Genomic DNA, 27,310 nt, shown 5'->3' on the forward strand with positions numbered 1-27,310 from the left:
CTAAAGGGGACATTATGCACAGTCATCCTATAAAACTGATGCAAATTAAATCCATTTATCCATTACAAATACAGCAGTTATATAATACAGTTTACTAAAATGTCTAATACCTGTCTTTACTAAATAGACAACAAGAAATCTTCATGGGTCCAGTAAACAAAGACTTTAACAATTAATATGGGAGGCACAAATACTATCACTAAAATCATGGAGGAAGTCCTGGAATCTAGGTAAGCAAGTATTGACATGGTTATACACACTATAAATCATTTAATCAGGAATCTCACAACGGAGTCGCAGGGTGTAACATCTTGGAAACAGGAGTTGGTTCATGTCAGTTGGCTACCAGATACCAGTAATACGCTGCTGGCTGAGTAACGTCATGCTGTCTGTCAGCAGCAGCAAGATAAATCAGTTCTTTGATTAAGGAACTTGAAGCCTTCCAGAAGGAAAAGTCCTGGTGGAATTTTCTGAAAGGTGCTGCTAGAACCGTATGGCCAATGAATTGCTATGTCATTATAAGGCACTCTGAGCTTTACTGCAATAGGTGCTGGTGTGTCACAGGCTCACACGTACCCGTCCTGGGAGAGTAGCCCCTTTTTCCAGTTCTCCTGGTCTCTTCCTTTACTCCAGGTTCCCCCAAGTTCTGTGAATTTGTTGCTGCTCCTCAACAGATGTAGCAAGAACCTTTTGTGCTCATCAGTTTCTTTCATAATTTCTTGGAAGTGTTGAAGTTTTTGTTCACAGTATACTGTGAATCAGAATTAAATGTTACTGTTAAAAAGAAAAAAAAAACTTTTCAAATATGTCATTTTCATGTGAATATTCCAGAGTGATGCAGATGGCCAAAAATCGGGTAAATCAGCCATTGGATTTGTTTGATTTTCTGCAACAAGTGTTGCTTAACTCTTAAGGTAGTGAAGCACATCTATCAAAGGCAATGCATCCACCATTCTCTATTAATGATCGTCCTTGCATGATTTGTCAATTCCATCTGTGCATTATGTCATATATGGCCTTTGTCCAGTAGTACAGGAATATGACTACTATTAATTCGGACAGTTGTTTGTATTCAATGACCAGTATAAATCAATCCCGGAATTAAATTTCATTATTGTCCATTTCAGCTTGGTACAAATAAGCACCTTGGAAGAATCTTCGCAAATATAACAAACTCTAAATGTAAGAGCAGTGTTTGAAATTGCATTTAGTTCAGCTAAGTTTCAGGCACGGAAGCAGCTTTCTGTCCTGCGTCCTTGTTTGCAAGGGATGCTGCTTGCCTGTTTTATGTCTTCCTCATATGTACGTTGTTCCGGGTCTGCCAGTTTGAAAAAGTCTCCCCAAAAAGGGCAAGGCTTCTTCAATATCAGTTTGTTGCCTCCTAGAACAAGCCCAGCTGTAGCTGCATTTGCAATTCAAATATTTCAGTGAGTTGGAACAACCAGGTTAGGTTGCATGCAGGTTCACTGTGTTGTAAAGAAAAGGGTCCTTAGTTACCTTCCAAAATATGCCTGGCTGCAAAGTAYGGAACATTTTAATGCATGATCATGTAAGCTGGGAGAACATTTCCTCTGTGCATGACTGTACTGTTTTTGTCATTAGCAATTCACAGAGATTGCACCAAAACTCTGAACTCCAGTGCTGTCTAGGAAAGTTTGTGTGTGGATCCAAATATTATTGCTCATTTTTAGCCCATACGCTCATTACTACCCACTTGTTTTTGAAATATTTGTAGCTGACTGCACTGAGAGATTATCACATTAGGTGAGCTATTGGCATGTTATGTGGTAATTCCTGTGATAGTTTCCCTGTAACATCATGTTTTGATGAATTTTATATGACAGCTTTCTGTTTTTATGAGAGTTTTGGTGGGGTTTTTTTTTTTTTAGGTGTAAAAATACCCATTTAGGGGGCAAATAACTGCAGAATCCACTCTGGCCTTCCYTGCTGAGCAACCAGAAGGAAGGAGACGAGCTCTGCTAACTGAGCCAGCACTACGTTGGCAGCAGGACTCTGCCCAAGTGGAGCAGGACTYGCCTTGGTTAAAAGACATCCCATCTGCTCTCCCAGTCCAAAGCCTGTGCAAGCCTCTGGGAAGCCAGTGCCCAGGACCTTAGGAGGCTTCAGAAGGTCTCCTGTCCTCCCGGAGGGAGCCCAAGCCAGGGCAAAGAGGCAAAGGGTGAAGATGGAAGTGCAAGTCTTCATGGGGTTAGCCAYGGGGTTTTGCTTACGTGGAAGGAAGCACAGACCAGGACAAACATCTCTCTCCTTGCTGTGGCAGCTCCACAGGAATAAGATCCTGCTTCTTTCCCTGCTCTATGGTCTCTTTACATTAAAATGCAGAATTCACCCCAAACRGTTTCCTGGTGAAAAGTCACTGAGAAAGCTTTCCAAACAGTTAAGGCTGGAGTCTTAATGAATTTTTAAAAGCACATAAAAAGTTCCTTAGCTATATATGCTTTAAAACAAAAGGTTTATTCTTACATGTTGGCATGTCTTTATTGGTACCATTTATTTACTTTTTATAGGAGTGAGAGCATGACTGCTTTTATGCCAGCCTATTTGATTGTGTATGACTTACCTTACATTTACAGGGACCTATTGTTGCTTATGAGGAAAAACAAAATTTCTGTAGAGCGTTTAGCTAACTCCCCATTGAAGTGAAGCAAGGCGTATCTTTGAAAAACTCTTGAAGGATTATTCCTAATGGGGCCAATGGGACCCTTGCTTTGCTTATAAAAAGATATGTAAATTTATAACGGACAAAGATACAGTTATCCCAGAATAGCCTCAGGAAAAATCCTCAGATTTCTTTCAGATGAGGTGCACAGCTGGGGATTGCAGTGTACGTTGCYATTTCTGCAGGCTGAGGAGATTTTGTGCTGGCTTTTGTTTGCAGTATGAGACATATTCTCTTATCACTTACATGGTCAGGAATAATTCCCTTTAAATCATGCTACTGCATATCCAAAGTGGAATCAGCAGAATTTATACTAGTGCAAGACAAAGAATAATCTTGCACAGAAATTTTAATAGTGACAGTGATGAAAAACTTAAGTGCTCAGAGTCCCTCACGTGTTATCAGATCTCTGGAATCTCTCGAAGCCTGTCCCACTTCCATCCAAGAAATTGCAAGCTCAGTCTCTTTTGAATGGAATAAACCATGTTTATTAGCCTTTTTCTTCTTTTCTAGATCAGGAGTTCTTTCCTCCTTTTATTGAAGGATCTGTACAAAACCAAAGAAATCTCGTTAAAACTTAATTACGAAATCCTGTTGTATTAAAAGGGGAAAAAAGGCATCTGGAAAGGACATTTTTCAGAGACTTGTGTTTAGTTATTAACAATTATTTCTGATGACTCCCAAAGTTATTAAATACATTTTGGTCCTCTTGAAGATGGAGGGACTCTCAGATGTACGAAACTGAAGTCCATAACAGGATTTTTAATAGATCACTGAAGATATTCAGACCTGTAGCCCAGTTGCTTCCGTTTACACCGATACCCAGCAAAGGTAGTGCCGGATTGTGGAGGTTTTTCCATCTCTGTCTGTTCCGGTGACATGAGCAAGTGGGAGTGCAGAGAGCTGCTTCGTTTGGCACAGGCAGAGCCAGCCTCCTTGGAAGGCTTTTCGGATGCCACCTCCAATGAGCTGTGTCATTTCTAGAGGTCAGGAGAATAAGCTGCATCAGAAGTGAAGTGAGGACAAGCCTTGAGGACAACGTTCACCTGCAGTTGTCTCTTCCCAAGCAGCCTGGCTGATCCAAGGCTTCAGCAGGAGATCCCACCCAAGATKTATTTATTCTTATTCGCTAGCCAACAATCAGTTCTGCTCGGTGTTATTTAAGGATACAGAATGACAGACAGTCGTTCGCTTTTGATAGAGAAAATGTTAATTTTTTAAGTGAATCTTACAGCTTTTGCTTCAATCCTTTATGCAGCAAACTGTTCCCATCAATCAAAAGGCAGTCTTTCTTCAACTCCTGAGAAATTACATTCCTTATTCAGCACTGCCAACAGCTCTGTGCAAAAGGAAACCTTTATTCTTGGATAAAATCTCCGAGAAGCGTGCACTGGGTAGATTAATGGCTTGCTGATCYGTGATTTAGCATCACTTTGATGCTTCTTACACAGATTATCTCCCAGGTTCCTTTCAGAGGGGAATTAGTGAGTGACATTAGATTGCTGYCGTGGTCTTTGCGCCCACAGAGTGAGTGGTGACCAAGGGATGTCACTGAGGTGGCATTGCTGGGTGGAAGATCTCAGCTGCTTTTAAAATGTATCTAGAATGATACTGGGAGAAGTCATTCTGAAAAGCTGGAAAAGCTGTTGGAAGAGGAGAGGATGGGTTGATTTCCCCCTGGGCTCTGGGCRGCTTTATTGCCTAGAACAAGTCATATAGAGAAGCCTGCAGCCTGATCAGCTTTGAATAATCRTCAGGAATGAGTTCAGTGGACTTTGGGAGCTGTTAGTGAAGGTTTTACAAATGGAAATAATCTGGGACTGTTTGCCCATGCAAGGGTTTGTGCCTTTTTTTTTTTTTTTTTAATCTTTTGAATAACCATTCTGCTGCTAACAGAATAATTACAGGTAATCAAAAAGTCTGTTATMATCTCAATGCCTTCCCAGTTACTCTGTGTCTCTTGAATCACAAAATTATTCTCACTTTAATGTGTTTTGTTTTATTAGATACACCTGCTTCAGTCATGGCAAGTTGGCCATGGACACAGTGGAATATTTGGATTTTGATTAATAGAGTTTTGCTAACGAGTAGCGCTTTAACTTAGCTATGTCACAGAAATTATATAACTTTGAAGACTCCTTTGGCCATCAGCAAGGTGCGTGACACGGAGCGGGATGAGGAGCAGAGAAACCAGGTCAGGTAGATAATGCAGCCATGCGCAGAGCTCGCATGGAGGCTAACAGCAGAGAAAAGTTTTGTTCTGAAATTCTGATGTACAAAGAAACCAGCTTGTTAATCAATTTAAATGCAGCTTGGGCATCTGTCACAGAGCACATGCTTCCTGCAAATTGACCCTGCTCTTTCTTTCTACTTACAGTCCCTGACCAGTTGGACTGTTGTGGTCTGAGATTCAAGATCCTGCTCTGGTTGTTCTGTTGTGAATTCTCCAGATTCAGTGACCTTGGGTGGACGCTGAACTAACCAGACGCTGGCAGCTCTTTGTGCCACCACATGGAAGGAGGATTCTGTCTTCTAGATCAGTGTTTACCCAAGTCAGCTCTGTTGCACAGGTGATTTTTTGAATGTGTGTCTGTACTGTGTACATGCCTTTGCTTTTGCCTTTATATTTAACTTCTTTGTTTTGTTTTGTTTTTTTGTTTTCTTCAGAACTTGCAGAAGGCTTTAGCTTAATATGTGTCTGTTCTGGCCGTGCATTTGTTGCTCACAAGCAGTGCTGCACCACTGTGTGCCCTTTTATGCCTTAGTCATTCTCGCTTAGTGCTACACAAAGGGCATAGCCGACCCAGCAAAACCTCTTCCTGTGCAGGCTGATGTATTATGCTTAATGCATTATCAACATGACAAGCCTGCCTCAGGAAACTCCAGCAACCCAGAAAGCAGAGGTTTGTTTATGTAATATACTTAAAAACAAATGCATATCCCACATAGAATGCCACCTTTTTTTCATTTCTTTCTTTTTAGTTTCCTCAAGGTGGACTCAGTTGATGCTACAAATGAAGACAAGRCGACAAGACCTTGCTTAGGTGAACCAAACCTGAAAGGAGCAGTATTGTTACTTCAGAACATTGCAGAGAACCTCATTTATCACACGGCCGTGCTTAGCAAGAAGTTCTGGAAGGGATCGCCCTGTTATCCAAAGYCCTAAGTGAAATAATGCCCTCCTTCCAGGAGAGCTGTGCTCTAAGGCTCTGCTCTATTCCTACCACTGGATTTGCATGAGAAGGTGAGAAAACTCTGTCTTGTAGTGTCCTGGGACTCTGCTCTAGGTAAATAGTTTGGGGAAGTAGAAGGAGGCTTTTCAGAAACCTCTTGGAATATTTGCGCAGAGCAGATTGTCTTGCAGGTATATTTGGGCTCTTGGGAGTACAAAATATCTCCAGTCTGTCCCAAACAGACTTTTTATTATTACTGGTATTATTGTTTTAGATGAGTAAATTTTTTTCTTGACAAACTATTGGGAATTCTGTAACTTTTGACATTAGAGTTACAAATACAAAATGCATATCCATTTTTTCAAATTATAATCCAACATGACTAAATCCTCTGATTATAATTTTATGAATAATTCCYGATTCAGAAAGAAAGCGATCTTCCAGGAAGCCTCACTCTAATTCAGGACCTGGGAATGAACAGAACTTTTAAATCTATTTGAAATCTCCTTTCAAACAGCTCTAGTTGTAACCTAAGCTTCTGACTAGCTGGGTACAAGGATAGGCAAACAAGTTCATTTTTATGTCCTGTAAATTTGAAGCCTTTCTGCTTTGAACCTCAGCCTGAAGTGGTCCACACGCCTGCTCTTCTCCTGACCTTGGCTGTGGGGATGACAGTGTGCACTGGCAGGAAAGCATCCTGGATTTCCATCAGCCTCTTCTTAGTGTCTCAGCTCAGTGGAGAACGTGGTTTTTAAGGCATATGCGTTGCTATATGTTTTCTGTCTGGTCTTTTACCTCACCATGTGTGTCTGTCACCATTTGGGAAATGGGTCCATTGTGTGGAGCTAAGGGAAAGAGAGATCAAGCAACCACAGCCCTTTCCCAGGCAGCCTACCCGGAATGCTCCCAAGCACCAAGGCGGCTCCGTGACAGCCTCCTGGCAGTGCGGAGGTGGCCTGCCCGGGGCCCGCGCGCTTGCAGCGCTCTGCACGTCCCACTGGTGGGCTGTTCTGGTTCTAAAGGGCGTGTGAAAGCCAACTGCACTGGTGTAAATGTGGGCACTCGTCGCTGGGAATGSGTGCGCTGAACTTGAGCATTTTCTCCATCCGTAAAGCAAGGCCACGGAGCTCGTGGTGGTTTGGAAGGAGCCTGGAGTCCCACGTGCAGCTGCAGCTTTGTGACTGAAATAGTGGCTTTGGGACAGATGTCTGGGGAGGAAGGCTTCACTCACCCTCATCTCACTTGTATAAACTTACAGGGTTGCAAAGAGGCAGTTTGGAAATTACCAAATACATTTTTCATTTTAAGTTTCAGATTATAGTGAGCAGTCAGATACAATAAGGACATTTTCAAGTGACGGATGATATTCTACCCTCTTAGGCCAGGATGTTTCTGTATCTTTTGTATTGCTTCATTGTCTAATGTCAAGAAATTCAAGTTCTGAAGCCAAATTTGTTAGATTGTATGAACTATAGAATTAAGTATGAATACAGAGAAGTATAGGCATCAAATCCTTTCTTCTGATCCCTATTTGGTTTTATATATTGACCTCACGAAATCAGATTATAAGCAGATTCCTTATTTGAAAGTTTACTTAGCTTTCAAATTGAGATTAAGAAAAACATATAGCCAATGAAGTTAAATGTTGCTGTTGGATAGCACCCTGACAAAGGAAAGGAAACCCCTCGCTGTGGGATACGGCAGCCATGGGTCATGAACGTTTAAGCAGGAGTTACTGCCATCCAGAGGAGGAAAGCCATAAACTGACTTATTTCATTAAGATTTTAAGCAAAGAAAGGTAAACCCAAGTGAATGACTTGGTTGACCCAGTTTGTTTTGTATTAAGGAATCAAAGAAGGGAGAAATAACAGAAATGTACCCAGAGATTTCTGTTGGCTTTCCTGCATGTAGACCTTTATGGCACAGGTCAGAGAAGCACTGAAGAAGACCCAACAAAAAATAAATCCATAGATGAAGCAGCACTAGGTAATCAACCAGGTTTACTTTCAGCTCTGCAGTTCAGGTTTTTCCCAGTTTCCCAGCTGAATAATCCAGCTACCCATCAAACTCTGATGTTTCAACCCCAAAGAAAAGCCTCCCTCTCCCTTTTTTTCCTCCTTTCCAAAGGAAATGTGGAAAATAAGAAATAGGTCATCTGGGGAGAAATAAGAGGAAAAGGAAAAAAGTTAGTTTTGCTTCCTTTCCAGTGTGCCTGGAGCTGAATAAAAGTTTGCAGGTGAGGGGGAGAAATAAACCAGAGCAAGAGAAGGAAAAGCAAACTATTAAAGTATAATGCCTTCTTAAGCAGTCCATCTTCTGCCACAGGCGTGTAAAAATTACAAGGATGGAAACTCACTTSACGCAGAAAGCAATAACAGTAATCCCTAGGAAAGCTTTTCCTGGATTGCATACACTTCCTAGAACATTTAAATATTTTTGAGCTAAGAGGTGGGTTCTGTATGCTTGCATGTACTTACACGTACTCTGAATGTGGAAATAATTCCACATTCAGGCAAATTTACTGAATGAGGGATAGATTTCCTGCTGCCTCCGTGTGCAGGCGTTGCAAGTGCCCGGTGCGTGCGGTGCTGCAGTAAGAGGTTTAGCAGTGACCTCTGCTGGGCTCCTGGGCGCAGTGCGGGGAGGAGCAGATGTGCCCACATGTGCCCAGATGTGCCCAGATGTGCCCGCTCCAGCTGCTCTCCCCGCAGCAGCGCCCGCTTCTCGCCCCTGCTGTCCCCAGTTGGGCCTCACCGTTAGGTTCCCGGTGCTCCGGGCAGGGCAGGAATGGCCAGAGCTCCTTGCCGAGGTGACCTAGGTCCCCGAAGCTGCGCCAGGGGCTGCGGGGGGTTAATTCTCATCCTGTGAAGCTGCATCTCCTGATGCCGCCTGTACAGGTGTCCTGGCCCTGCCAGGTGGCATTGGAAGCAAGGTGGAGCTTCTGGRGGGGGAAATTGCCCAAACAGAAGATAATCTTGCAGGAGTTTAGAGCATCTATTAAGACGTCTGCTTGCTGCTCCTTACCAAAGTTTATCTGCAAACGTGCCCAACTTTGAACCTCGGGATGAGCTGGAGGAAGTGCTTTGTGATGACTGTGTTATCAACCATCACATGTGTACAAATGCTGCCTACACGGGCACCATGAGGCTGCCCCTTTCGGCAGACCTCGTGTAATGGGTTAATCTTTCCTCAGGAGTCTCTGGAAGGAATTTGCAGAAAGGCTCAGGCATTCCTCTAAGGCTCCACCAGTGATGGGCTTGTCCTGGCCGAGATTTATTTGTTGAGGTAACAGAGAGTTCAAAGGCACTGAGCCTTCCMCTTCAGCAACCATGCCTGATGCCCTGCGGTGGCAGGAACTATCGATCGCCGCTCGTCGCTCCTGTTAGTGATCCTGGGAGTATTGACAGCCCCGGAGCTCTAGATTTAAATACCAGGAGTGCCAGAGGAAACCAAACAAATATCTTAGTTTGCTGTCTACAAACTTTCCTTCAAGCAAAATGTTCTTTTATGTTATTTCTGATGACATTGGGGGGGGGAAAAAAAAGAAAAAAAGAAGAATTTTTATTAGTTTATAGACATGCAAGAAATATTTTTCAAAATAACATGTCAAGTTTTTAAAACAGGCTATCTTCCCTTCTCCTGCATTGTGATGAAACTTCTAAGGGGAAACGGGGACCTCACCATTACTGTGTAATTCCTGTCAATAACATTGTCATTGAAAGCTAAAAGCRTCAGTGTAAGCTCTTGGGTATGAGGTGCTGCTAAAAAACAAATTGTCACCTGTGTTAGTGCCCCGACCAAAGCGTGCTCCTCACTGGCAGCCTTTGGTACCTAAGCAAACTGAGGGATCATCGTGCTAGCTAAGGGGGACAACGAAATTAAATCCCTGTGCTTCTAAATGCAGCAGCTCAGTCACTGAGGACAGGAAATCACTGTGTGTTGGGAAGCAGTATTGGGTAAATCTGAACTAGCTTCCACAGCTGTGAAAGGCTCAGAAGGGCAGAAATGACGTGGTTGTGATGGGCAGGACATGGAATAGGAAAAGTTTGTGACAAATATTCCAAAGAATAAAATAGTGAATATTATTTTTGATTATATATTTTTAATTGATTTAAAAAAAAAAAATACCAAGTTTTATACATTTAATAAATTAAGCTTCTAGGGCTGTTTCTTTAGAATCACATTTCAAATGTTAGCGTTTTTGCATAAAAATTCTTGTCTGCGCCCTGCATAACACTGAGCTCAATTCTACAGCAGTAGCTTCATGAACAATGATGGAAAAGAGGAGATACACAGAGGTAGGTGAGGAAGTACGAAGATGCGCTTTGGTCTCCGCTCCTGTTTGTATTATTTGGTATATTCAGMTGTGGCATCTCCCTGTCTGGCAAAGTTAACAAGTTGCCAACAGTTGGGGACAGTCCATGCTGTTCAATATCGTGTTGAGAAGTATCTCCTGATGAGGAACTGCACCAAAACTAGGTTCAGTTTCTCTTTGTTAAAACAGAGGCTAAATATTTTGGAGCATTGTCAAGTCTATTTATATGACACTGAGATCTCTCTGGGAATTTATTAGGTTCTTTCTTTGGATTCAGTTTATCCCTTTAGGAAGCGTGGATTATGGATCAGTCGTTTTAAGGCAGCCGACCTCCACCATCTTCTGCGACGGGGAAATTCAAACTTAAGGTAAAAGGATTCCCAGGGCCCCTGTTTCATGCTAAAGGATGTGTATGTGTGTGCTGTGGAACACTCAAACCATGAAAGAAACCTGATGTGAACTGGGGAGGTCATTGGCAACAGTGCTGCAGGTACAAAGTACTAAACTAATGTAAGAATCACTGATACTTAATTTCAGAGTTATTATATCCTTCCAAAATGTTCCAGCTGTGGATGGAATTAAATTCAACAGTGAATCCCATCTCCTGTGCTGACATGATGGACTAGTAAGAATAAACCTTTGAGAGACAACATTGGTGAGCAATGTCTGAGGCGCTGGGGTTATTSAGCGGCAGACTTGCAAGGCTGCCTGCAGATGTGCTGTCTTTTGTAGGATTTGCTGTAATCCACCTGTAAATTTTCACAGAAGAGTTCAATATATAACCAAAATGCTAGTCTCAAACTTTCATAATGCATTTATGACATTCCCTAGAGCACCATCAAGGATGAGAAAGCCACCTGTAGAGCTACCAGACTGGTGATCTACCCATCTCGAGCTTCCTTGTATGTCTGATAGCCAAGAAAATGTTCCAGGATAATCTACAGGAGAAAGTATCCTTGTGAAAATCCTTCAAAAGGCAGTGAAAAATCTGGGCATGGAAACAGTAAACAGTGTAGTCTTCTTATTTATTCATAGTTATAATAGATGAGGGATTAAATGGGATAATGACAATTGTATTATAGAAGATGTATTTAATACCTTTTGGAAAACTATCCAGATTCTATTTCTGAAATCCTCATCAAAAGTACAGATGACACAGAAGCATTTTTTTTTCTTTCTTTCTTTTTTGAAAGGAATTAAAGTACTGGAACATTTTCTTGGCCACCTGAGAAAATTCGTTGACATCTGAGAAATCTGGGAGTAGCTGGTGCCAAACTATCTGCTGGGTATGTACTCTCTTTAGTCTTAKCCCAAGGGCATTTGGTTACCATAAAGGATATTCGGAATTGACAAGGAGAGATCACCCAGATTTGGCCTTTCTAAATTTGGTCTCTTTCTTATGTGTGTTAGAATAGCTATTACAACTTTGCAGAGAAGTTTTTCTCATTAACAACTGTTATTTTACGTTTTTAGCTTTAGAAAAATTAAGCACATTGGGATAAGTTTCAAGGCAGCATTTTAGAGTTTTAGCCGAGCAATCCCTCACTGCCCATCTGGAATTACACAACTGGTAACCAGAATGCTTACTGGGGCAGTTAGATTGGTGTGTTTACTTCTGAATGTTTAATCCATTCTTTAAGAAAAAGGAAATAAATTGTATATTGTACTCAATATACTAGAATATCTAATTACAAAAATTCTCCATAATTTATTAAAAAATATAAATAAATAAATTCAACCTTGAAATAATAGAAGAATTTTCATTTAAGTATAATTTAATAACAACAGTAGAAGATGATATTTGATTTTTTTTTTTTTTATGCCAGTTTTGGAGCCATGGGATAATTTAGACTGGAAGGGACCACTGGAGGTCATCTAGTCCAACCTGCTGCTCAAGCAGGTCCAGCTAGCTCAGGTACAGCATGGCCATGTACAGTCAAGTCTTCAAGTCCTCCAAGATGGGGCTTTTGCAGCCTCTGCTTAATGTTGATTATTGCGATGTATTGATAAGAAACCAGTTCATACTTACTTTTCTCCAGTTTTCCATATGCAATTAGAAACGTTCTGCTTTCTGTCGGACGCTTTTTCACTCATCAAAATTTCTTATTTCTGTATAAACTGTTTYAAAATCATTTTTTTTCAGAGCTTTATATCTGATGATAGCTAGAAGGCATGAGGAGGTATTTCATCCTCTAAGCCTGTCWGAGCCTACAGAGAAAGGAGCAATTGCACGTCAACGATCCGTAGTGTCACCACCAGCCTCCTGTGACTTTGAGGGAACTGGGGAGCACTGATCCCTGTGGACACCACAAAGTTTTTGCAAACTCCTGGTTCAAACAAGTAAGTCCTGTGAAGCAATCCAAATCTCATGGGTTTATCTGTGGAGGCCTGTAGCCTTCCTTCATTTCCGAACCATTGCAGTGGTTCTCCAGCCATCTCCCATAAATTCATGTCCCCTATTCGGATGTAACCACTGCAGAARCGGGCAGAGGAGGTTTCTATTTGTGCTTAGCAACTCACCCCATCTCCCTTAGATTTCYGTAGCTCTTTCCTGCAGATCTCAGACCAGAAGAGCTCTGGTGCTAGGAACCAGTTGTAATTGCTTTCCTGGCAGAAGGTGGAGACTTTCTACAAAAGGCTGCTTCCACAGACACGTCTTCAGGATACAGTTGATCCCTGAGAGTTCCTAAGGGTCCCTTCTAGCTGCCTGGAAGACCAGTGCTGCACTGGGTCRCATCCCCTACCCCGGTCACACATGAACATGGGCCGTTTTGTTTGAACAGAGAAGCTGATAGTATTGAACCCATCTGTTTGTTTAAACCAGTTGGCTATCTTCTTGCCATCTCCAATGTAAATCTCCTATGGTATTGTGAAACTTTATTTATTTTAAGCTTGCAATATTTACCAGAGCAAACCATACAGAAAAGGTCCTTTCTAACCTCCATACATTTTTCTGCTCTTGTGGGAAAGATATGTTCATGTATAATTAAATATGGCTTTCTTAAACCTTTGCAGTTGGTAGCTTAATATATATTTTGTTGTATTTTGAGTACAAAGGCTATATTATGCTTTTGTTGGCATCCTTACTGGTCCGTATGCCAACTGCATAATTTTGTTCTCTGCTATATGTCAGGATTTGAGGACCGAGGGCTCAACAGGTGGTGCTGGGATAAAGTTCTGGCAAATCAAATAGGTAATGCGGTTATTTCTTTTGTCAAATTATAATTAAAAGCAGAGCCAAGTAAAATGAAACTCACATTTTCCTGTGAGTTTTGCAGGGCTTAGAATTAAATTCAAATCAGTTTCCATGACAAATATACATTACTACTGGAGCTGAGTCTGTAAATAAACATGCAACACCTTCATTTTGATGTAGAAAGACTTGTTCCCTGTAAATTTAAACCTTAAGCATCAGTGTTTAAATGAGAACAGAAGGTTAGAGAACTCTGTGAATCTTCTGTCTGTCTTGTACACATTTTATAGAAAATGTGCCAAAGGCTTCAGGAAAAGTTTGAAAAGATTTAAATCTCAAAAGTCAGAGAATATGAGGCAATCTGTGATACATAACTTAGATGTTTAACATTGAGAGTTTTCTGCCATATTGATTTCTAATCATTGTTAGAACCAGCTCTGCTCCCAGCAGAACGTGATACGTGCGCTGGAAATTCTCATGAATGTGCTGAACGAGGTGCTGGTTGTTTTATGCTTGACTTGGATAACGCTTATTAATCCTAAAATCATAAAAATGGGATAAAGCCTTCTACAACGAAAATGCAACAAATCACATATGCATAATCTGGTCTTCCAAAATTGCACATAAAAAGACCTGTCCACTTGTAAGCTGAGGCACTTTGTTATTGTATCTGATGTTTTTGCACTGAGATGCTTTTATTGTCCTCTGAGGACCTATCTAAATCTAATATAATCACATCTACAGCTCCTACAGCCACTGTGAGTTTATTTATTGTCCTGTTCCTCCTCTTCATTCAAAGACGTTTCTCCTAAACTATAACTCCAAGTTCTGTTTCGTCATTTCTGGACTCACCATCCACTAAAACAGCTTCACACATGGACCTCCAGGTCTTTAGAATGGTCATGAATGTCTTTATGTCCCTTTCAAGGTCGTGTTGAACTGAAGGCTTTACTTTTGTGTATGGTACGTCCTATATTTCCACTAAAGTCATTTCATAAGTGATCAGAAGCTATTCAGTGTTAACAAAAGGGGACCATTCAATCYGTGGCCTTTATTGCTTTTACATGTTATTTGCCATAATTTCTGTTAGTTTTTCATAGGGTAATACACTGGATTCTCACACCAGCAGGCCCAGGCTGCCATGGCAAATGGGAGGGCTGCAGGCAGGTGCTGAAGACACARCTGACCAGCAGGACCTGAAAAACTGCTGCCCATGGAATGGGAAATGGCTGGACATGGCAGGTAACTGTGAGAAGCTGACAGGAGTTACAGGTGGTGCTGTGAGGAATTTCATTGGTGGTCAATGGGCAATTATGCTGGGAACAATCAAAATCCACTGGAAGCTGGGGACGAGCATCAGGGATGTGGGGGAAATGGGACAGCAGTGAAGATCCCAGGCTACCAAGATCACCTAGGAAAGGGTATCAGATTGGAGTGTAGCAAACCTGGGGCTTATGGGGGAAAAGTAATTAAGGGCAGGTTGTTTATTTGGGAGGAGACACAGCTGACACAGTTGCAGGGGAAGAACTTGGGAAAGGGAATGGGGCAGAGAAGGGAATATAAAGTGTAACAGATTCCTCCCTTGGTGTTGCTTGGGAATAGCTGTTAAGTAGCCCGTCCACACTGGAGTGGGATAATAAACCCATCGTGCTCCCACCAGGCTGGATTCTGCAACCAGAAATGACCGGCTGTGCTGTCCCGTGCGTTGGGGACAGGATTGCTCTTCTCAGCGCAGGTGAGGGCACCTGGCAGGCACCACCTAACAACACTGTCCCTAGCCCCATTTAAGAGGCCTGTTTCCAAGCTTTGAATATTTGTAGGTTCGAATTTAAAGTCTGTAATTAAGACAAAATTCCATTTTCTAATGTGGATCTTATTTGCACTACTTTCTGTGCATTTTGGTGGGTTTTGTAACTGTCACTGTAGTTCTGCAGTGAATCTAGATTGTCAAAATTGATGTGTACAGGATTTGAGGTGGAGCTGAGATTGAGGGGATTTGTGAAGAGCTGCCAGCCCTAGGAATTGTACCATGATTCTCTTTGGCTGGTCATCAGTGGGGTTTCTTCACACTGTAGAAAGAAAATACCTAGGAACAACAATGCTTGGGCTGAGGATGAGAATCACAGTTTGAGCTCCTGCCCAGGCTTCTCCAAATGCCCGTGCTTGGGCTGAGTGCCTCTCTGGAGACGTGGGGCACCTCTTCCTTAARTCAGCAGAGCTGCCTCGAGGTGGGTTTGGCAGCTTTGCTGCAAGGGGCAGCCTGAGAAGGCACCAAGCGTGATACAGCTCAAGTGTTATTGGAAATCCTTCCCCAGCACTGCTAGACCTCTTGTCTGACATTGGAAATGTCACGCAGCCCAATCCCTGCTGCCCATGATTTGTCATTAACGTTCAGTGCATAGGACAGTGTTCTGATTTCTTATTTTAAATAACCATGTTGAGTATCTTACCCCTTGGGCAGCTATTTAGCAAGGAAAGATCCCCAAAGCAGGTTAAGTACCCCTTTCATTGCCAAAAGCTTTATGTGTGGTCTGTGAGGGCATCATCCTTGCAAGGCTTGTGGCTGATATAGTCAGTCACACATAGCACCTAGTGCCGTGTTTATCCAAGGAACTAACACTGCTGCTCGCACACCTTTCCATGTGAAATTAAATTGAATCCGTTGAAATGGTAAGGATTAAAAGCATGATAAATATCCTAATTTTAATAAGGTATTATTTTCTGCCTTCTGCAGGAGCCATCTGTCCAGGAGCAGGGCACTTCTCCCTGCGGCAGCGGGCACAAGTTCAGCCGCCAAGCAGCACAAGCCTCCCCAAAACTACTGTGATTTGGCTCTAACTAAATAGCTGAATTTAGCTATCACTAAATTGCACTAAAATTTAGTATCGCTAAACTCTACCTTTTGGTAGAGTTCATTGCAATGTTGCTCTGTTACTGGAAAAGGGGATAGAAGCCGAATGCTCCAGGACAGGGGTGAGGTTTTCACCTCGCTTTGACCTACCAGACGTTAGCTGTTCAAATCCCTTTCTCCGTTAGAGCGCTTAAGCAGCTCAGGCTCCGTGTGCGGACGTTGCCCTACTTTTGTCTGTGCCTTGTCTCTGCCGGCATTCCTGTTCCCATGCTCTGGCAATGCTTTCCCTCCAGGAAAGCCAGCGAGGACAACGAGGTGCTGCCCACCCTGGTGTGCCTGGCTCCCGTGAGCACCACCGGGACGGGCCTGGCTGTGTGTAGGTGTCACACACCTACATTTCATAGCAGAGTAGGAGAAGAGCTTTGCACCTTGCTGAAATCTATCCCAGCCTGTTCTTTTATGATTTTTGATCAYGATTAATGGATGAGACTAAACTATTTGCAGTGTATTTATTATCAGAAACAAAATTGAAGGTAATTTGATCCTATAGTGCTTTTTTAAAATAATACTATACAGTGGGGGGGAAAAAGGGTATGAAGTTCTGTGTAAAGATCTTTGTCTTAGTTGATCTGGTTGAAATATGGACAAAGGAAAATCTCTGCGTTGACACTGGTATAATAGGAAGCAGAATATGATCTGCTCTTCTGAGCAATGTGCTGTCACCACAGACTACTTCACCATACATACCAAACATATAAAAAGTTTATTTGTCAGGCTGTTCCTGCAAGCTCTTTATTTATGGCTACTTTATCATCTGAATAAAGCCATGTCTTTCATGATTGGAAGCTGTAATGGTCTCTCAACCTCTGGAGTTGCATGGGTGAGTGTGAGTGCTTAGATTATCGAGTCATTTTGCTATAAGCACTGGAGCAATTGGATAATGCCATCAATGCCATCCCGTGTTCCTCTGCCAGCAGGTCCATTGTCACATGAGCTCGCAGAGTTCTTGACACCTCTCTCTGTGTGTGACACTTCTGCAAAAGGGCAAGTTCCTCTGTTTCTCCCGAGACTTGAAAAGTTGAAAACTCAACTGCCCATAGTGTTCATGCCCATAGTTTCTCAGACTAGGGACTGTTCTTCCTCTCGCACTTGCCACTTACTGGTCAGATACGTTCAGCAGAATTAAGCTGCTGACTTTCTGTCTACAAAATAAAGAATTATGTGATGACACATACAGAAAGTCAAACAGTTCTACAGCAGGTAACCTTAGCTTGGTAACTTGAACTAGATTAAAAGGAGCAGCTATCACAATCTATATGGATTCTCTTTAAAGACACAATGTAATAGAGGTTCAGCGTAAAGGTTGGATATCACTAAACAACCTTTGCATATATCAAAATGGATTTTCATGCTAAAACAGCAGAGAACAAGGCCATGCAAACTAAAAAGCCAGCTTTCAAAAATTGTGTCATTTCCAATGGAGAAGGAGGAGAAGAGAGAGAACTTGGAAAGGTTCACTGTAAAGCCACAACAAATTGGCCAGCAGTGTGATTTCCTAAGCATGCAAAGCTAATTCTACTGTTGCTTTTAATTGCTTTGGAATATGGACAACCACTGGTGAGCGGATGGTGCCCACACATCAGAGGTGTAAAGGGAGCAGTTACAGAAGAAGGCAATGAATATTTGAAAAAAAAAAAAAAAAGGCGCCAGAGGGGATCCTGAGAGCTATGAGCTGATAAACTTGACTTCTGCACCTGTGAAAAGAATAGATGGTTTACATGGGGAAGAACATGTCCTTCAGAGAGGGTCCACCTGGCTTTTGGAGAGTCATGTTGCTCGTGGAGCTCTGTGAAGGACCAGCAGGATGGTGTTACTTTTCAGACAAACCCCAGCTTTCCGCTTTAATGTCGCCCTTCTGGGAGGCAACCTTATGGTTTAGCTTGCTGAGGGAGCTAGCTGTGTTAGTGTCTAAAGAATCTGTTGCAGTTATAACTAATATTTTGAGTATTGGCATGGCTTCCCTTGCTGGATCAAGCAGAGCTCTCCATACCTCTGACTTCTGGAAACTACAAGCCAAAACACACTTGCGTCCATTAAACTATGAAAATCTGCTGTTAGAGCAGCCTCCCCAGGCTAATAAAGAGTAGAGCTTAATGGTAAATTTCACATGGGTCTTAAAAAGACATAACAGACTGTTCCTACCATCGTTMATCCACTGGTGTTTGATCTGGGGGGTCTGGGCTTGTTAATGAGCAGCGTGTCCTGCTCTTGCTCGGCTGTGCTTGGTGCCAAGAGTGAATTTCCTCTGTGTGCTTCCCCTGTGCGCTGCCAAACCCCTTTTGGTCGGGCTCTCCGTCTTGCTTTGATGGTGCCAGAACTCACATCTGGAGATTCATCGTTTTGGGTCAGGTGCAGCTTTGCCTGAGATGTTGTTTCTTGTGTAGACCTGGTTCCGGTCTGGACACGATGACCTGGGCTCTGGACTCTTTCTGGGGCACCCTGCAGCCCTTCACAAGACGATTTTGTAACCCAAAATGTTTGGGTTACAGAAAATGGGGAATGTGACAGGTTGTTTGGTCTGAGTGCTCCTTCAGGAAAGATTTGATCTCACTGTGAGGTTTACTTAAGAGATTTGATTGAGATTTTTACTAAGAACATAAATAAAACTACTGCCAGGAAAATTATTATGAATAATTATAAAGCACTGGCTGCAGCAATACTGATGTTATTTCTAACACTAATATTCCTTGTGTGTCTGGGCAAGGGTTGTGTTATGGTTCCGTGTAGTCCTGCAAGGCCTTGGTTATTCACCAGTTGTGGGTCACAGGATGAATCTTTTAAAAAAAAGATGAGCTGAAAGCAATCAGAAATTTCCAGAAATATATCACTTCATGTAACATACGAAAATGATTTACATATACTTGTCCAAATGTTGAACAGCACCTAGCACTAATAAGGAGAGATAAGGTGTATCCTCTCCTGTGAACTAAGTCTTTAGTCTTTGTATGAGTAGAGCTGAGCCACTAGATAGACAACAGCTTGACTTTCTTGTTTTGCTCCCTTTTTGCAGATGGAAAATAGGAAAAAAAAAAAAAACAGGAAAGAAAAGTCAGTGAAGGGAGCAGAAGACCTGTGGATGGAAAGCACATCCAGGAGAGATGCCCTATGAGAATCTCTCTGACCTGAAATTATTCATTCCCTGAGTTATTTTCGTATCCTGATCCTACAAAAGTTAATGGCAATTTGATTCACAGGTCACTTCACTGCCTTCAAAAGTTGCAGCCCCAAACGGAATCGCTACAAGTACAKTGGATGGGAGGAAATACAGGAGGGGAATCCAGCACCAGATAAACATCTGTACGTAGATAAGCATCTGTCTTGCACTTCTGCCTTCCCACAGTTTGTCRGAAGGGACAGGAGCAGATGCAGGCAGCAGAACTGTTCTAGCAGAGCTTTCCGAGCCGCTTTTCTGGTCAGTATGCTGCAGCTCAGAGATTCGAATGAGCCAAAAACCAAAATGGAAGCACAGGTTATTTCCTTTATTTCCTTTAAATGATGGAAGTTTGGATGAATAAATCCTTCCTTATGGGTACTTATTTTTCTCTTATTTTCACAAAATTACTTTTGAAGTAGGTGTCTATGGGCATGAATCCTGTTCCAACACTCATCCTTGAAAAAACTGCAATAACTAAGGGGCACACCTTATAAAGTAGCTCATGAGTAAATGGAATTTAATGGGGTCAATTATCCCCACATGCTTGTGTGCAGGTTTCATTAATATTAATAGGGCTAAGATGCATATTGAAGTGAAAAATAGGCTATCATGGGCCTCTAGATTCTAATTTGTGTGTGTATGCACTAGTTTAGAATCATTCAAAAGAACATATTATTTTTCAAATATCTAGAATAAGTTAGTGGCAGGAAAAAACAGTTTGTTAATCCTGCGAGATACAAAAGGCTTGAGGAAGGGAATTACATGAGTGAAAGAGCATGGATTCTGTGTGTGTTTGCCATAATTTAGAATCACATTACACACATGTCTCTCCATAAATATTTAATGAAATGGAAATGAATATGTAGCAGGCTGGTTTGTTCCCTCTAAGGGTTAAGTTCCATTTCTGCAAATTGGTTTGTGCCCTATTTCTGTTCCTGTGTCTCTGTGCATCTAGACATTTTCTTGGCATCTCTAAACCTTTTGAGGCCTCACGAGATCTTCAGAGATTTGCTAGTAATTGACCTGTTTGGATTGCACATGACTGGCATTTGCTAAAAGATAATACAGCCCTGCATTTTGTTGTTAAGTGCTGGTCGTGTTATTAACTTGTGGCCAAACCAGAATAAAGACTCGGGAGACATCATTTTCCCTCAGACAACTTCATTTGGTTCTTACCGTAATCTCCATTATAAATGAAGCACTTTGGTCTCAGCTTAAGAGGGTTCCTATAATTTGTCAGCTGTGTTTGTCCAGTAATGAATACCCCCACATCTCTTCATGTGTTTTGGGATGTTTACTGTACGCCGAGGGTAAACAATCAACATAGCATCAAAGTCAGATGGTTTAACCTTCTGCCACTTCTCTAACCACTAAAGAGTTCCTGCCACTGCTCACTGGGTGTTGCAACATCTGTAAGTGTTTTCTGAGAAAACAGGGTTATTGAGTGAAGGAAACCTGATGGTTTCTCCTTAGAAAACAAGAACAATTAATAGCTTAGATCTGCTTTGTCCCAAAGGAGTTGGAATGAGCCTGCTTTGGTTTAGGTTCATGAGGTAGCAGAAACAAATTCTTGCCCCCAGCTATGATAGCATAGTTCTGGAAAAACCTTCAGGTTTGGGTCTGTTTTAATTTAAACCGGTACTATCCCATTGAACACATCTGATTTCAGCAAAGTTCCTACTGATCTACATGATCTTTGATAGCTAAAAAAGTTAGAAATGAAATTAGAGCCTAGAAACAGTGAACGAAGCCAGATAAGCACACACCATCAACTTTGTGCAACACAAGAATTAAATACTGCTGATCTCTGCAAGCAGCAATGACAACTCAAATGCAATGCCTTGGGACCCGCAATAACCTGGAGGCTAATTAACTGCATAGAGGGCTTTTTATATTACATTTCATATTAAATAAATTCAGCACAAATCCATAGAGACTAATTTTTAGATTGCTTTTTTAGGCAAATTTTACCCCAAAGTGATCAAGCTACGTAGGCTTCTGACTTGTAAGGTATCTGATTAATATATTGTCCTTCAGTAATTGAGGTACTTAAGTTGAAAATAGGGAAATGAGTGACAGAGATAGAGGAAGAGTCTTGGTGCAATTTTAATGATTTTGTGTCTTTCTCTGGAGGTTGTACTAACAGAGATATATTGYAGGATAATACCGGCCTAACACATGTCATCATATTGAAACTTGAAGCTGCTGATGTGGGTTTGATCAAGTGGGGAGCGAGAAATAAAGGAAAAAGAATAAGAAAAAGAAAGCAGGCCTATATCTTAACTTTAAGGTTTATTCAAGTCTCGCTTTATCTCCTGATCTCTCAGTCAAACCCCAGGGTGTACATAAACTACCAGCAGGCAAGCAAATTGCTGCGAGGCCGAGTGCAGACCATGCAGTAAGATATCAGCTAGGGATCTCTGTGGTGGGAATAAAATACTGTTTTGCTCATAAAAGGTCTGATCGCAGTCAACAGCTGGGCTGTGTACTGATCAGTATCCAAAAAATACAGCAGTCACCCAAAAATGTCTGTGCCTTGGCTGATAAGGATGATGAAATGGCGTAGACTGAGGTCTCTCTAATCTTYCTATCACAATGCAACAGAAAACATATTTCAACAGGTCCCTTTTAATGAAATAGCATATTGTGAACAAGTAATATGCTAGGTATTAGGCATATCTTTTTAATGCAGAAAAAAAATGGGTAGCTTAGTTCTTAAAATATTATAATTCTGGTGAGATGATTCAGCTGACAACGCAGTCAGCCTTTTCAGAACAGGTCTAATGGGTTCTCTGCTGCTGCTCCCTGGGGATGGGAAATTGCTTGACAACTCTTACAGTACTGCAGGGTGTCTGATCCTTTCCTTTTTTTCAGTAGGAATCTGAAGTGTCTGAATCTGAACCGTGCACAAGAGCYATTTTTCACGTGGAAGACGTCCCTTTTCTTCATGTATTCATCACAGAGCACAATAATATTTAAGTAAGTCTGGGTTTGTGTCTGTTATATGCAACATAGTTCTTCAGWAATGTTTTTAAAGATCCTTTTACCTGGGTGGTCATTGCAGGAAGCTAATTTATTTTTCTTGTACAGCACCTTGCCCCAGGCCTAGCTGTGGTAACACAGCAAGCAGAAAATGGCAGCAGCTTAACCCAAAGGTGAGCTACAAAGGGACTGAGGACTGCAAATGTTAACGTGGAGAAAAAATGGAAAATAAGGATGATGGCATTCACTGAGCCACTGAAAAATGCACCCTTAGAGTAAAGAACCTCTATCCCAGTCGTAAAGAAATATTCYATCTTTTTTTTTGTTGTTATTGATAGTTTTGTCTTGCTCTCATTCTCTTCCCAAGACAACCACAGCAGGAAGAAGAAATATAAGGCAGAAATTATGTCTAATTCTAATATTTGTTTGAAAAATAAACATAACTAGGAAAGGAATCAAGTAGAATGATTGATTCTTGTTAGATCAATTGGCTTCAAAGAGGAGTTTCCTAGATCTTTCCTCCATTAAGAGGGTAAAACCTCTTAAAAACTTGCTCTAATATGCATCTGTCCTTTTAAAKAATTTTTTTTAATAGATCTTAGATATTTCTCTTTATTAAGATAAATCCRGTATACCCTAGAATTCCTATACAATGAACCATCCTGTTGTGTTTATCCTGACGGTGTGGTCAGCACGATGTCCCACCTCTGGCATCATCTGACATGTTACTGGTGAGGAGGTTTAGGCCAAAAACTCAACAGAGAAAACCACATGGTTCCAAGCACTTTTTGAAACAAAGAGCTGAATCTCATGCATAAAGGAATGGTTTTCCTGAAGAGTTTCTACTGTAGTCAAGAATAGTCAAAAATGAGATACAGATAGATTTACATTTTTAAAAAGCATAAGATTTTGGTGGTTTGCCATTTAAATTGTCAACTGCTATATGTATTACATTTGTAAGACCCATTGGCTCCAACCAAAGGTTATTTAGGAGTCTGTCTGACTGTCTGAATTATGAAAGGACTAGGAAAGAGGAAGTGGGGGAAAAAAGACAAGCAATAGGATATCCATTAGTAAGATGACTAATAGTACTACAAATCTGAATTCCCATTTCTTTGGCCTCTTTCACAGAGATTTAAAGATAGTTGGCACAAAGGTTCAAGAAGAAAAGTGGAAAAAAAGGGACAAATCCTACAAAGGAAAGTCGTATTTACAATCCTCAGTATTTCTTCAGGTTCATTGTAAGTGATTTATGAGGTGCTTTTTTAATATTAAAGTTGTWCATAAGTTCACTGGGGAGATAGTCTATATTAGTAATGAACTAATTGTCAGACAACAAAATTTATTGTTCGTAGTTTCCAAAAATCTTGCAGTTTGGCTTTTGTGAGTAAAAATGAGGTCATATAACAAAGTCCTGACCGTGAGGAAACATGCACAGTCTTTTAGACCACAGGCAAATAAGATTAGTTCTATATCTCATGTGATGYTGAAAGGGATATCTTGCCTTGTCAATAATCATATTTAAAAGCATCTGATTTCCTTGTTTTTTTCCTGTATTTTCCTTTTTTATATATAAATGTTTCTTATTCCAATACTACAACTTCTCCTTGTTACACAGCTTGTAATTTCCTCAGCTTCAGTAATAAAAATAAATTATTATTTTTATAAAAGTTAATAAGAAAGTCATAAGCAAGCCAGATGAATCTGTGTAAATCAAGAACCATCAGGGTAGCACATTGCACTGCTGTTTCCTCAGCAGCTTTGAACCTTTAGAGCAAATCTCAGTCAAAAATCTAATACTAAAGTGAATAGCAAAAACTTCAGTTAATCACATCGGTTTAATTTGTGTGTGAGTTTTTCTTAAGCTAGTTTTTCATCTGGTCACAAATACCAAAGAAAAACAAATCTGTAAAAATGCACTCTGCAGAGATGCGTGTGTATCTAAGGAGAACTTGCAAAGTTTTCTACATTAGTCTGAAATTGTCTTTGAATGCCACAAGGCCCCATGCATCTACAGCTACTAATTTTCCSTATTTTATTGCTGTGAGAAGCAAAAAGGAAAGAAGAGGGGCTGTGTGGCTGGTAGCATTGCAGGAAATAGCCATTACTCGACTTCCAGRACACCCAGTACTGACCCAAGGAGCAGGCAATTCCTGAGCTCCTTGGATCTGCAAGGATCAGGGATGTCTGCTTGAGCGTGTTACCTTATGGCCAACTCAGGGACTCGGAATCTCTCTCTCTCTCTCTTGTGTTCATAAGACCTAACTTCTTCCCCATAACTGTAGCAAGCTCTTTAGCATTTGGAGAAAATTAAACTAAATACATCCTGCCAATGGCAAATACTCAAAGGACAACTTTTATTTTAATTACTGTAGACATAGAAAAAGAGTTCTTTAAGGAAGTCTGTCAACTAAGAGCTATATATAACTCCTGAGGAATTCCTTAGTGACTTTCTTGCTTAAACAGATTTCCTTAAAAATACATTTGTTTGCTGCATAGGCTGGAATTATTGTTAAATCAAATACTCATTTTACAAAGGTCTGATCTGACTCGTAGTGCTAACACAGCACATACTAAACACACATCTATCGGACAGTTTAGGTTTGTAGTATTGATCTGAAGAAATGACTGGGCATTACCGAGCTGATGCTTTTTATCCACCAAGAAAAGGGCCAGAATGAAGTGTGGACCGTTGCAGCTAAAGGACTGCGCTCTCATTGATTTCAGTACGCGTTTTTCCAGATCTGTTCTATTAAGTTCAGCAGCCTGTAGTGAGGGCTGTGACGTCTGTTGTAGGCAAAGAACAGCAAAGCTTGCCTGATCTGTTTGGAGACTCTGGTTTCAGTTCACTAACCCAGCAGAGCGGCGTGTGAACGAGCGGGCAGGGAGGAGGCTGCACGCGGGGCAAAGTCTGACCTTTCAGGGAAAAGAAAGTATCCTCTTGCCCGTTCCTTCCCTTCCAAACACATACTGCAATGAGTTTCTTTCTTAGCTTTGCACTGCCCTTATTTATTTCATAGTTTAGATATTATAAGAAATGATTTTGCTTCACYTCAGAATTGCTTAATTTAGGACAGAGTTGCCCAGTATGTATTTATTGTGGTAATGCTGCTGCTTGGTGATGGCACTGTACAGCATTCAGGCCTGGGGATGAATTCAGAGGTGATGGGTACCATAAGTTGAGGAAAGGGAGCCTTGAGTCTGTGTTAAGATAAATCATGAAGAGAAGGAACAGAAGAGGAAAGGCACCAAAGTAAATGGCACGTAACACCTAATCTAAAGCACGTTTCTCTCTCCTTCAGCACGCTTTTGCTGGTTTCTGTTGATTGCCTACATTATCTGGGGTTGAGATTTACAGGCCTGAGTATTAACTCCTAACAAAGCTTTAAAAATAGGCTGCATTATAAAAATATTTTTTAATCTGTAACCTACACCGCTTCCTACGCTCCCACTAAATTCATCCTATTGTCTCCCAAGAAGAATACCATGAATGTCCACCAGCCCCACAAGTATATTTGATACACCCGTGCTAGGGTAACAGTGCTAGATACCTTCTATTTGCCACTGCTTCGGTTCTATTTTAAATGTGTGCCTGTGTTTGCTCAGCAACTGAGCCTCCGAAACAAGAGAAAAAACATTAGTAACTTCTCCAGCTGCAAAAAGATTGCCAAAATAGGAAGACTTCCCTCGCTCTTCATTCAGTCCCTTTCTTAGCGACTGCAGCTCAGGATTAAAGAAATCCACAGAAGGAGGAAAGATTAACCTAGAAAAGGCGGACAGACAAGTGCTGGGTTCAGGGGTCGCTTCCCGCCTCCGCAGAGGCTCACGCGGCCTCCGCTCGCGCCCCTTTGGTTTCTCGCCCTGTCCTAGCGCCTCCAGCCTGAGCAGGTGACAGCAAATGGCTTCGTAGTGAATATACCTATGGATAGGGATGGATAAATATCGGTCGCTCRGGTCATCCTGCGACACGCGTTCAGCATAGCTGTGGGTGTGTGGTGTCACATGTGACAACGTGAAGCTTTTTTGCTTTGCCTTTTAAGGATGATGTGTTTTCTGCTCCTCCTTGACCAAAACATTCAAACAAATTCGAACAACCAATTTGTTCATTTGGCAATCTAATCTCTAAATCCAGTTCAGCACAGATTTAAGATTGTACATCCAGTTCCTTAAGCAATGTTTAGGTATTACCAATATACTGAAAGATAGATGAGCCATCCTCATGGTAATACAGCTTTTAACCTTTCCTCTCCTCTACCATGACGGGGGAGAATTACAGTAAATGATGGTTACCTTGTCTGCAGTATGGACAATTGATTTGACCTCACTGCATCTGATGCTCTAATGGACTTTGTGGCTGAATCCCTGGAGATATAAAATATGTCCAAGTGAATTGGGGCAGGTTAAAGAACGGGCCAGCTTTTCATGGCTGGCTCAGGCTGTAATAGATCTCCTGGTTGTTCTGCRAAGAAGATTAAAAATGATCAATATCCAAATCATTAAAAAAAGAGGTAGCTTCTGTAAATCTACGTTTTCTTCTTCTTTTTTTTTTTTTCCTCCTGCCAGACACTGGAAGGGGGAACCTGTGTTGATGGCGTGAGTTTCTATAACAAACGTTACTGTTTACCCTCCTGTAATATGTTCCCTTTTATATTAAGAACCAGACACTCAGGTGGCGTGAATCAGCACTGCTTTCCTGCAGCCATGCTTGTTTACACCATGACGACTCRGGCTTTAGGTTTGTATAATACAGATAAAATAACAATATTGTAACATTTCCTGGAGCAGAAAATAAAATCAAGGACAGATTTCAGAGGATGATGGCAAGGAACAAAACTCTAAATGTCAAGAGAGCTCTGTGGGCCACAGGGGCTAAGACAGAAAAAAAAAAAAAAAAAAAAAAAA

The 27,310-nt window shown here is 41.4% G+C and overlaps 3 long non-coding RNA genes across 4 annotated transcripts; all 3 read left to right on the top strand.

The window, feature by feature from the left end:
* Positions 1-150: 150 nt before the first annotated feature.
* LOC112951249 lies at positions 151-10,512 on the top strand. Of its 2 annotated transcripts, none has more exons than XR_003250167.1 (4): positions 151-230; positions 5,058-5,250; positions 5,663-5,924; positions 10,459-10,512. It is a non-coding gene; the product is annotated as an uncharacterized LOC112951249 (long non-coding RNA). The 2 variants fall into 2 exon arrangements; XR_003250166.1 differs by lacking the exon at positions 151-230 and adding an exon at positions 4,782-4,835.
* Positions 10,513-10,714: 202 nt separating this feature from the next.
* LOC112951250 lies at positions 10,715-12,061 on the top strand. The gene is made up of 3 exons (XR_003250168.1): positions 10,715-10,823; positions 11,362-11,454; positions 11,995-12,061. It is a non-coding gene; the product is annotated as an uncharacterized LOC112951250 (long non-coding RNA).
* Positions 12,062-19,511: 7,450 nt separating this feature from the next.
* LOC112951198 lies at positions 19,512-22,367 on the top strand. The gene is made up of 2 exons (XR_003250150.1): positions 19,512-19,569; positions 22,304-22,367. It is a non-coding gene; the product is annotated as an uncharacterized LOC112951198 (long non-coding RNA).
* The last annotated feature ends 4,943 nt before the right edge of the window (positions 22,368-27,310 follow it).

Source organism: Nothoprocta perdicaria, unplaced genomic scaffold, assembly GCF_003342845.1.
Source record: "Nothoprocta perdicaria isolate Ctin4 unplaced genomic scaffold, notPer1 scaffold_34, whole genome shotgun sequence".
NCBI classification, from domain to species: domain Eukaryota; kingdom Metazoa; phylum Chordata; class Aves; order Tinamiformes; family Tinamidae; genus Nothoprocta; species Nothoprocta perdicaria.